Source organism: Bombus terrestris, unplaced genomic scaffold, assembly GCF_910591885.1.
Source record: "Bombus terrestris unplaced genomic scaffold, iyBomTerr1.2, whole genome shotgun sequence".
Lineage (NCBI taxonomy): Eukaryota > Metazoa > Arthropoda > Insecta > Hymenoptera > Apidae > Bombus > Bombus terrestris.
Window position 1 is genome coordinate 765,320 of NW_025963554.1, and position 11,714 is coordinate 777,033.

The following is an 11,714-nucleotide window of genomic DNA, read 5'->3' on the forward strand; positions in this document are numbered from 1 at the left end:
GTACTATATAACGTTGTACGTTATAACGTAATACTATATAACGTCACCCGTTGTATAGTAGTAGTATATAACGTTATACGTTATAACGAAATACTATATAACGGTATACGTTATAACGTAATAGTATATAACGTCATACGTTATAACGTAATGCAATATAACTTTACACGTTTCATAGTGATAGTATATAATGTTATACGGTATATAGTAATATTATGTAACGTCATACGTTATGACGTAATGCAATATAACTTTACACAGTTTCATAGTGATAGTATATAATGTTATACGTTATAGCGTAATGGTATATAACGTTATATGTTATAACGTAGTGCTACATAACGTTACACGTTGTATAGTAATAGTATATAACGTTATACGTTATAGCGTAATGGTATATAACGTTATACGTCAAAACGTAGTGCTATATAACGTTACACGTTGTATACTAATAGTATATAATGTTATACGTTATAGCGTAATGGTATATAACGTTATACGTTGTATAGTGATAGTATATAATGTTACACGGTATATAGTAATATTATGTAACGTCATACGTTATAACGTAGTGCTGTATATCATTACACGTTGTATAGTAATAGTACACAATGTTATTCGGTATATAGTAATATTATGTAACGTCATACGTTATAACGTAGTGCTATATATCATTACACGTTGTATAGTAATAGTACACAATGTTATCCGGTATATAGTAATATTATGTAACGTCATACGTTACAACGTAGTGCTATATATGATTACACGTTGTATATATATATTATACAATGTTATACGGTATATAGTAATATTATGTAACGTCATACGTTATATGGTAATATTATACAACGTCATACGTTATAACGTAGTGCTATATATCATTACACGTTGTATAGTAATATTATACAATGTTATACGGTATATAGTAACATTATGTAACTTCATACGTTATAAGGTAATAGTATACAACGTCATACGTCATAACCTAATGCAATATAACGTTATACGTTGTATAGTGATAGTATATAATGTTACACGGTATATAGTAATATTATGTAACGTCATACGTTATAACGTAGTGCTGTATATCATTACACGTTGTATAGTAATAGTACACAATGTTATTCGGTATATAGTAATATTATGTAACGTCATACGTTATAACGTAGTGCTATATAACGTTACACGTTGTATAGTAATAGTATAGAATGTTATACGTTATATAGTAAAATTATGTAACGTCATACGTTATATCGTAGTACTGTATAACGTTGTACGTTATAACGTAATACTGTATAACGTTATACGTTATAACGAAATACTATATAACGTTATACGTTATAACGTAATGCAATATAACGTTATACTTTGTATAGTGATAGTATATAATGTTACACGGTATATAGTAATATTATGTAACGTCATACGTTATAACGTAGTGCTGTATATCTTTACACGTTGTATAGTAATAGTACACAATGTTATCCGGTATATAGTAATATTATGTAACGTCATACGTTATAACGTAGTGCTATATATCATTACACGTTGTATATATATATTATACAATGTTATACGGTATATAGTAATATTATGTAACGTCATGCGTTATAAGGTAATAGTATACAACGTCATACGTCATAACGTAATGCAATATAACGTTATACGTTGTATAGTGATAGTATATAATGTTACACGGTATATAGTAATATTATGTAACGTCATACGTTATAACGTAGTGCTGTATATCATTACACGTTGTATAGTAATAGTATACAATGTTATACGGTATATAGTAATATTATGTAACGTCATACGTTATAAGGTAATAGTATACAACGTCATACGTCATAACGTAATGCAATATAACGTTATACGTTGTATAGTGATAGTATATAATGTTACACGGTATATAGTAATATTATGTAACGTCATACGTTATAACGTAGTACTATATAACGTCATTCGTTATAACGAAGTACTATATAACGTTATACGTTATAACGAAATACTATATAACGTTATACGTTATAACGTAATAGTATATAACGTCATACGTTATAACTTAATGCAATATAACGTTACACTTTGTATAGTGATAGTATATAATGTTATACGGTATATAGTAATATTATGTAACGTCATACGTTATAACGTAATGCAATAAAACGTTACACGTTGTATACTAATAGTATATAACGTTATAACTATTACTATACAACATTACTATAACTACACGTTGTATAGTAATAGTATATAACGTTATACGATATAGCGTAATGGTATATAACGTTATACGTTATAACGTAGTGCTATATAACGTTACACGTTGTATAGTAATAGTATACAATGTTATACGTTATATAGTAAAATTATGTAACGTCATACGTTATATCGTAGTACTGTATAACGTTGTACGTTATAACGTAATACTGTATAACGTTATACGTTATAACGAAATACTATATAACGTTATACGTTATAACGTAATGCAATATAACGTTATACTTTGTATAGTGATAGTATATAATGTTACACGGTATATAGTAATATTATGTAACGTCATACGTTATAACGTAGTGCTGTAAATCTTTACACGTTGTATAGTAATAGTACACAATGTTATCCGGTATATAGTAATATTATGTAACGTCATACGTTATAACGTAGTGCTATATATCATTACACGTTGTATATATATATTATACAATGTTATACGGTATATAGTAATATTATGTAACGTCATGCGTTATAAGGTAATAGTATACAACGTCATACGTCATAACGTAATGCAATATAACGTTATACGTTGTATAGTGATAGTATATAATGTTACACGGTATATAGTAATATTATGTAACGTCATACGTTATAACGTAGTGCTGTATATCATTACACGTTGTATAGTAATAGTATACAATGTTATACGGTATATAGTAATATTATGTAACGTCATATGTTATAAGGTAATAGTATATAACGTCATACGTTATAACGTAATGCAATATAACGTTATACGTTGTATAGTGATAGTATATAATGTTACACGGTATATAGTAATATTATGTAACGTCATACGTTATAACGTAGTACTATATAACGTCATTCGTAATAACGAAGTACTATATAACGTTATACGTTGTAACGAAATACTATATAACGTTATACGTAATAACGTAATAGTATATAACGTCATACGTTATAACGTAATGCTATATATCGTTACACGTTGTATAGTAATAGTATACAATGTTATACGGTATATAGTAAAATTATGTAACGTCATACGTTATAACGTAGTACTATATAACGTTGTACGTTATAACGTAATACTATGTAACGTTACACGTTGTATAGTAAAATTATGTAACGTCATACGTTATAACGTATTACTGTATAACGTCATTCGTTATAACGAAGTACTATATAACGTTATACGTTATGACGAAATACTATATAACGTTATACGTTATAACGTAATAGTCTATAACGTCATACGTTATAACGTAATGCTATATATCGTTACACGTTGTATAGTAATAGTATACAATGTTATACGGTACATAGTAATATTATGTAACGTCATACGTTATAGCGTAGTGCTATATATCATTACACGTTGTATAGTAATAATATACAATGTTATACGGTATATAGTAATAGTATATAACGTCATACGTTATAACGTAATGCAATATAACGTTACACGTTGTATAGTGATAGTATACAATGTTATACGGTATATAGTAATATTATGTAACGTCATACGTTATAACGTAGTGCTATATATCATTACACGTTGTATAGTAATAGTACACAATGTTATCCGGTATATAGTAATATTATGTTACGTCATACGTTATAACGTAGTGCGATATATCAATACACGTTGTATAGTAATAGTACACAATGTTATACGGTATATAGTAATATTATGTAACGTCATACGTTATAACGTAATGCAATATAACGTTACACGTTGTATAGTGATAGTATATAGTGTTACACGGTATATAGTAGTATTATGTAACGTCATACGTTTTATAGTAGCGCTGTATATCATTACACGTTGTATAGTAATAGTACACAATGTTATCCGGTATATAGTAATATTATGTAACGTCATACGTTATAACGTAGTGCTATATATCATTACACGTTGTATAGTAATAGTACACAATGTTATCCGGTATATAGTAATATTATGTAACGTCATACGTTATAACGTAGTGCTATATATCATTACACGTTGTATATATATATTATACAATGTTATACGGTATATAGTAATATTATGTAACGTCATACGTTATTAGGTAATAGTATACAACGTCATACGTTATAACGTAGTGCTATATGTCATTACACGTTGTATAGTAATAGTATACAATGTTATACGGTATATAGTAATATTATGTAACGTCATACGTTATAAGGTAATAGTATATAACGTTATACGTCATAACGTATTGCAATATAACGTTATACGTTGTATAGTGATAGTATATAATGTTACACGGTATATAGTAATATTATGTAACGTCATACGTTATAACGTAGTACTATATAACGTCATTCGTTATAACGAAGTACTATATAACGTTATACGTTATAACATAATACTATATAACGTTATACGTAATACTATATAACGCCATACGTTATAACTTAATGCAATATGACGCTACACTTTGTATAGTGATAGTATATAATGTTACACGGTATATAGTAATATTATGTAACGTCATACGTTATAACGTAGTGCTGTATATCATTACACGTTGTATAGTAATAGTATACAATGTTATACGGTATATAGTAATATTATGTAACGTCATACGTTATAACGTAGTGCTGTATATCACTACACGTTGTATAGTAATAGTATACAATGTTATACGGTATATAGTAATATTATGTAACGTCATATGTTATAAGGTAATAGTATATAACGTCATACGTTGTAACGTAATGCAATATACCGTTATACGTTGTATAGTGATAGTATATAATGTTACACGGTATATAGTAATATTATGTAACGTCATACGTTATAACGTAGTACTATATAACGTCATTCGTAATAACGAAGTACTATATAACGTTATACGTTGTAACGAAATACTATATAACGTTATACGTAATAACGTAATAGTATATAACGTCATACGTTATAACGTAATGCTATATATCGTTACACGTTGTATAGTAATAGTATACAATGTTATACGGTATATAGTAATATTATGTAACGTCATACGTTATAACGTAGTGCTGTATATCACTACACGTTGTATAGTAATAGTATACAATGTTATACGGTATATAGTAATATTATGTAACGTTATACGTTATAACGTAATAGTATATAACGTCATACGTTATAACTTAATGCAATATCACGTTACACTTTGTATAGTGATAGTATATAACGTTATACGTTATAGCGTAATGGTATATAACGTTATACGTCAAAACGTAGTGCTATATAACGTTACACGTTGTATAGTAATAGTATACAATGTTATACGGTATATAGTAAAATTATGTAACGTCATACGTTATAACGTAGTACTATATAACGTTGTACGTTATAACGTAATACTATATAACGTTACACGTTGTATAGTGATAGTATATAATGTTACACGGTATATAGTAATATTATGTAACGTCATACGTTATAACGTAGTACTATATAACGTCATTCGTTATAACGAAGTACTATATAACGTTATGCGTTATGACCAAATACTATATAACGTTATACGTTATAACGTAATAGTCTATAACGTCATACGTTATAACGTAATGCAATAAAACGTTACACGTTGTATAGTAATAGTATATAACGTTATAACTATTACTACACAACATTACTATAACTACACGTTGCATAGTAATAGTATATAACGTTATACGATATAGCGAAATGGTATATAACGTTGTACGTTATAACGTAGTGCTATATATCATTACACGTTGTATAGTAATAATATACAATGTTATACGGTATATAGTAATAGTATATAACGTCATACGTTATGACGTAATCCAATATAACGTTACACGTTGTATAGTGATAGTATATAGTGTTACACGGTATATAGTAATATTATGTAACGTCATACGTTATAACGTAGTACTATATAACGTCATTCGTAATAACGAAGTACTATATAACGTTATACGTTGTAACGAAATACTATATAACGTTATACGTAATAACGTAATAGTATATAACGTCATACGTTATAACGTAATGCTATATATCGTTACACGTTGTATAGTAATAGTATACAATGTTATACGGTATATAGTAAAATTATGTAACGTCATACGTTATAACGTAGTACTATATAACGTTGTACGTTATAACGTAATACTATGTAACGTTACACGTTGTATAGTAAAATTATGTAACGTCATACGTTATAACGTATTACTGTATAACGTCATTCGTTATAACGAAGTACTATATAACGTTATACGTTATGACGAAATACTATATAACGTTATACGTTATAACGTAATAGTCTATAACGTCATACGTTATAGCGTAATGCTATATATCGTTACACGTTGTATAGTAATAGTATACAATGTTATACGGTACATAGTAATATTATGTAACGTCATACGTTATAAGGTAATAGTATATAACGTTATACGTTATAACGTAATAGTATATAACGTCATACGTTATAACTTAATGCAATATAACGTTACACTTTGTATAGTGATAGTATATAACGTTATACGTTATAGCGTAATGGTATATAACGTTATACGTCAAAACGTAGTGCTATATAACGTTACACGTTGTATAGTAATAGTATACAATGTTATACGGTATATAGTAAAATTATGTAACGTCATACGTTATAACGTGGTACTATATAACGTTGTACGTTATAACGTAATACTATATAACGTTACACGTTGTATAGTGATAGTATATAATGTTACACGGTATATAGTAATATTATGTAACGTCATACGTTATAACGTAGTACTATATAACGTCATTCGTTATAACGAAGTACTATATAACGTTATACGTTATGACCAAATACTATATAACGTTATACGTTATAACGTAATAGTCTATAACGTCATACGTTATAACGTAATGCAATAAAACGTTACACGTTGTATAGTAATAGTATATAACGTTATAACTATTACTGCACAACATTACTATAACTACACGTTGTATAGTAATAGTATATAACGTTATACGATATAGCGAAATGGTATATAACGTTGTACGTTATAACGTAGTGCTATATATCATTACACGTTGTATAGTAATAATATACAATGTTATACGGTATATAGTAATAGTATATAACGTCATACGTTATAACGTAATGCAATATAACGTTACACGTTGTATAGTGATAGTATATAATGTTATACGGTATATAGTAATATTATGTAACGTCATACGTTATAACGTAATGCAATAAAACGTTACACGTTGTATACTAATAGTATATAATGTTATACGTTATAGCGTAATGGTATATAACGTTATACGTTATAACGTAGTGCTCTTTAACATTGCACGTTGTATAGTAATAGTATACAATGTTATACGGTATATAGTAAAATTATGTAACGTCATACGTTATAACGTAGTACTATATAACGTTGTACGTTATAACGTAATACTATATAACGTTATACGTTATAACGAAATACTATATAACGTTATACGTTATAACGTAATGCAATATAACGTTATACGTTGTATAGTGATAGTATATAATGTTACACGGTATATAGTAATATTATGTAACGTCATACGTTATAACGTAATGCAATAAAACGTTACACGTTGTATAGTGATAGTATATAATGTTATACGGTATATAGTAATATTATGTAACGTCATACGTTATAACGTAGTGCTATATATCATTACACGCTGTATAGTAATATTATACAATGTTATACGGTATATAGTAATATTATGTAACGTCATACGTTATAAGGTAATAGTATACAACGTCATACGTCATAACGTAATGCAATATAACGTTATACGTTGTATAGTGATAGTATATAATATTACACGGTATATAGTAATATTATGTAACGTCATACGTTATAACGTAGTACTATATAACGTCATTCGTAATAACGAAGTACTATATAACGTTATACGTTATAATGAAATACTATATAACGTTATACGTTATAAGGTAATAGTATATAACGCCATACGTTATAACTTAATGCAATATAACGCTACACTTTGTATAGTGATAGTATATAATGTTACACGGTATATAGTAATATTATGTAACGTCATACGTTATAACGTAGTGCTGTATATCATTACACGTTGTATAGTAATAGTATACAATGTTATACGGTATATAGTAATATTATGTAACGTCATACGTTATAACGTAGTGCTGTATATCACTACACGTTGTATAGTAATAGTATACAATGTTATACGGTATATAGTAATATTATGTAACGTCATATGTTATAAGGTAATAGTATATAACGTCATACGTTGTAACGTAATGCAATATACCGTTATACGTTGTATAGTGATAGTATATAATGTTACACGGTATATAGTAATATTATGTAACGTCATACGTTATAACGTAGTACTATATAACGTCATTCGTAATAACGAAGTACTATATAACGTTATACGTTGTAACGAAATACTATATAACGTTATACGTTATAACGTAATAGTATATAACGTCATACGTTATAACTTAATGCAATATAACGTTACACTTTGTATAGTGATAGTATATAACGTTATACGTTATAGCGTAATGGTATATAACGTTATACGTCAAAACGTAGTGCTATATAACGTTACACGTTGTATAGTAATAGTATACAATGTTATACGGTATATAGTAAAATTATGTAACGTCATACGTTATAACGTAGTACTATATAACGTTGTACGTTATAACGTAATACTATATAACGTTACACGTTGTATAGTGATAGTATATAATGTTACACGGTATATAGTAATATTATGTAACGTCATACGTTATAACGTAGTACTATATAACGTCATTCGTTATAACGAAGTACTATATAACGTTATGCGTTATGACCAAATACTATATAACGTTATACGTTATAACGTAATAGTCTATAACGTCATACGTTATAACGTAATGCAATAAAACGTTACACGTTGTATAGTAATAGTATATAACGTTATAACTATTACTACACAACATTACTATAACTACACGTTGTATAGTAATAGTATATAACGTTATACGATATAGCGAAATGGTATATAACGTTGTACGTTATAACGTAGTGCTATATATCATTACACGTTGTATAGTAATAATATACAATGTTATACGGTATATAGTAATAGTATATAACGTCATACGTTATAACGTAATGCAATATAACGTTACACGTTGTATAGTGATAGTATATAATGTTATACGGTATATAGTAATATTATGTAACGTCATACGTTATAACGTAATGCAATAAAACGTTACACGTTGTATACTAATAGTATATAATGTTATACGTTATAGCGTAATGGTATATAACGTTATACGTTATAACGTAGTGCTCTTTAACATTGCACGTTGTATAGTAATAGTATACAATGTTATACGGTATATAGTAAAATTATGTAACGTCATACGTTATAACGTAGTACTATATAACGTTGTACGTTATAACGTAATACTATATAACGTTATACGTTATAACGAAATACTATATAACGTTTTACGTTATAACGTAATGCAATATAACGTTATACGTTGTATAGTGATAGTATATAATGTTACACGGTATATAGTAATATTATGTAACGTCATACGTTATAACGTAATGCAATAAAACGTTACACGTTGTATAGTGATAGTATATAATGTTATACGGTATATAGTAATATTATGTAACGTCATACGTTATAACGTAGTGCTATATATCATTACACGCTGTATAGTAATATTATACAATGTTATACGGTATATAGTAATATTATGTAACGTCATACGTTATAAGGTAATAGTATACAACGTCATACGTCATAACGTAATGCAATATAACGTTATACGTTGTATAGTGATAGTATATAATATTACACGGTATATAGTAATATTATGTAACGTCATACGTTATAACGTAGTACTATATAACGTCATTCGTAATAACGAAGTACTATATAACGTTATACGTTATAATGAAATACTATATAACGTTATACGTTATAAGGTAATAGTATATAACGCCATACGTTATAACTTAATGCAATATAACGCTACACTTTGTATAGTGATAGTATATAATGTTACACGGTATATAGTAATATTATGTAACGTCATACGTTATAACGTAGTGCTGTATATCATTACACGTTGTATAGTAATAGTATACAATGTTATACGGTATATAGTAATATTATGTAACGTCATACGTTATAACGTAGTGCTGTATATCATTACACGCTGTATAGTAATAGTATACAATGTTATACGGTATATAGTAATATTATGTAACGTCATATGTTATAAGGTAATAGTATATAACGTCATACGTTGTAACGTAATGCAATATAACGTTATACGTTGTATAGTGATAGTATATAATGTTACACGGTATATAGTAATATTATGTAACGTCATACGTTATAACGTAGTACTATATAACGTCATTCGTAATAACGAAGTACTATATAACGTTATACGTTGTAACGAAATACTATATAACGTTATACGTTATAACGTAATAGTATATAACGTCATACGTTATAACTTAATGCAATATAACGTTACACTTTGTATAGTGATAGTATATAACGTTATACGTTATAGCGTAATGGTATATAACGTTATACGTCAAAACATAGTGCTATATAACGTTACACGTTGTATAGTAATAGTATACAATGTTATACGGTATATAGTAAAATTATGTAACGTCATACGTTATAACGTAGTACTATATAACGTTGTACGTTATAACGTAATACTATATAACGTTACACGTTGTATAGTGATAGTATATAATGTTACACGGTATATAGTAAAATTATGTAACGTCATACGTTATAACGTAGTACTGTATAACGTCATTCGTTATAACGAAGTACTATATAACGTTATACGTTATGACCAAATACTATATAACGTTATACGTTATAACGTAATAGTCTATAACGTCATACGTTATAACGTAATGCAATAAAACGTTACACGTTGTATAGTAATAGTATATAACGTTATAACTATTACTACACAACATTACTATAACTACACGTTGTATAGTAATAGTATATAACGTTATACGATATAGCGAAATGGTATATAACGTTGTACGTTATAACGTAGTGCTATATATCATTACACGTTGTATAGTAATAATATACAATGTTATACGGTATATAGTAATAGTATATAACGTCATACGTTATAACGTAATGCAATATAACGTTACACGTTGTATAGTGATAGTATATAATGTTATACGGTATATAGTAATATTATGTAACGTCATACGTTATAACGTAATGCAATAAAACGTTACACGTTGTATACTAATAGTATATAATGTTATACGTTATAGCGTAATGGTATATAACGTTATACGTTATAACGTAGTGCTCTTTAACATTGCACGTTGTATAGTAATAGTATACAATGTTATACGGTATATAGTAAAATTATGTAACGTCA